Source organism: Oryx dammah, unplaced genomic scaffold (assembly GCF_014754425.2).
Source record: "Oryx dammah isolate SB20612 unplaced genomic scaffold, SCBI_Odam_1.1 HiC_scaffold_27, whole genome shotgun sequence".
Classification (NCBI taxonomy): domain Eukaryota; kingdom Metazoa; phylum Chordata; class Mammalia; order Artiodactyla; family Bovidae; genus Oryx; species Oryx dammah.
The window spans coordinates 101,542,526-101,544,957 of record NW_024070211.1 but is presented as its reverse complement, the minus strand read 5'-3'; positions in this window follow the sequence as shown (position 1 = coordinate 101,544,957).

Genomic DNA, 2,432 nt, shown 5'->3' with positions numbered 1-2,432 from the left:
GGAAGACAGTAGGAGGGGAAAAATCGAGTTTAGACTTAAACCCCATACCCACCAGAGATGCCCAGAGGGCTCAAACAAAACATTGTGCGCACAAGGAGATGCCATAAAGACTAGGCCAGACCTGCTTTTGAGTGTTTGAGTATCTCCTGGAGCTACGGATCAGCAGTGGCCTGCCACAGGGGCAGGGGCTCTGGGTGCAGCAGACCTGCATACGACATAATTCCTCTTGGAGGAGGTCACCATTAACCCCACCATGAAGCCACCAGAACTTACACAGGCCTGGGGAAACAGACTCTTGGCACAAAGGAAACCTTGTGCACACCAGGACACAGGAGAAAGGAACAGTGACCCCGCAAAAGACTGACCCAGATTTGCCCGTGAGTGGCCAGGAGTCTCTTGCAGAGGCGTCAATTGGTGGTGGCCTGCTTGCAGCAGGTCGGGGGGACTGAGTGAGGCAGTGTGCCAGGGACCTTTTGAAGGAGGTCGCTATTATCTTCATTCAGTTCAATCCAGTTCAGTCACTCAGTCGTGTCTGACTCTTTGCGACCCCATGAATCACAGCACACCAGGCCTTCCTGTCCGTCACCAACTCTCGGAGTTCACTCAGACTCACATCCATCGAGTCCGTGATGCCATCCAGCCATCTCATCCTCCGTCGTCACCTTCTCCTCCTGCCCCCAATCCCTCCCAGCAGCAGAGTCTTTTCCAATGAGTCAACTCTTCGCATGAGGTGGCCAAAGTACTGGAGCTTCAGCTTTAGCATCATTCCTTCCAAGAATTCCCTGAGCTGATCTCCTTCAGAATGGACTGGTTGGATCTCCTTGCAGTCCAAGGGACTCTCAAGAGGCTTCTCCAACACCACAGTTCAAAAGCATCAATTCTTTGGCGCTCAGCCTTCTTCACAGTCCAACTCTCACATCCATATATGACCACAGGAAAAACCATAGCCTTGACTAGACAGACCTTAGTTGGCAAAGTAATGTCTCTGCTTTTGAATATGCTATCTAGGTTGGTCATAGCTTTTCTTCCAAGGAGTAAGCGTCTTTTAATTTCATGGCTGCAATCACCATCTGCAGTGATTTTGGAGCCCCAAAAAGTAAAGTCTGACACTGTTTCCACTGTTTCCCCATCTATTTCCCATGAAGTGATGGGACTGGATGCCATGATCTTCGTTTTCTGAATGTTGAGCTTTAAGCCAATTTTTTCACTCTCCTCTTTCATTTTCACCAAGAGGCTTTTTAGTTCCTCTTCACTTTCTGTCATAAGGGTGGTGTCATCTGCATATCTGAGGTTATTGATATTTCTCCTGGCAATCCTGATTCCAGCTTGTGTTTCTTCCAGTTCAGCATTTCTCATGATGTACTCTGCATAGAAGTTAAATAAGCAGGGTGACAATATACAGCCTTGATGTACTCCTTTTCCTATTTGAAACCAGTCTCTTGTTCCATGTCCAGTTCTAACTGTTGCTTCCTGACCTGCATACAGATTTCTCAAGAGGCAGGTCAGGTGGTCTGGTATTCCCATCTCTTTCAGAATTTTCCACAGTTTGTTGTGATCCACACAATCAAAGGCTTTGGCATAGTCAGTGAAGCAGAAATAGATGTTTTTCCGGAACTCTGTTGCTTTTTTGATGATCCAGAGGATGTTGGCCATTTGATCTCTGGTTCCTCTGCCTTTTCTAAAACCAGCTTGAATATCAGGAAGTTCACGGTTCACGTATTGCTGAAGCCTGCCTTGGAGAATTTTGAGCATTACCTTGACTAGCATGTGAAATGAGTGCAATTGGAGGTAGTTTGAGCATTCTTTGGCATTGCCTTTCTTTGGGATTGGAATGAAAACTGACCTTTTCCAGTCCTGTGACCACTGCTGAGTTTTCCAAATTTGCTGGCATATTGAATGCAGCACTTTCACAGCATCATCTTTCAGGATTTGAAATAGCTCAACTGGAATTCCATCACCTCCACTAGCTTTGTTCATAGTATTGCTTTCTAAGGCCACTCACATTCCAGGATGTCTGGCTCTAGGTGAGTGATCACACCATCATGATTATCTTGGTCGTGAAGATTTTTTTTGTACAGTTCTGTGTATTCTTGCCACCTCTTCTTAATATCTTCTGCTTCTGTTAGGTCCAGACCATTTCTGTCCTTTATCGAGCCCATCTTTGCATGAAATGTTCCCTTGGTATCTCTAATTTTCTTGAAGAGATCTCTAGTCTTTCCCATTCTGTTTTTTTCCTCTATTTCTTTGCATTGATCGCTGAAGAAGGATTTCTTATCTCTTCTTGCTATTCTTTGGAACTCTGCATTCAGATGCTTATATCTTTCCTTTTCTCCTTTGTTTTTCACCTCTCTTCTTTTCACAGCTATTTGTAAGGCCTCCCCAGACAGCCATTTTGCTTTTTTGCATTTCTTTTCCATGGGGATGGTCTTGAT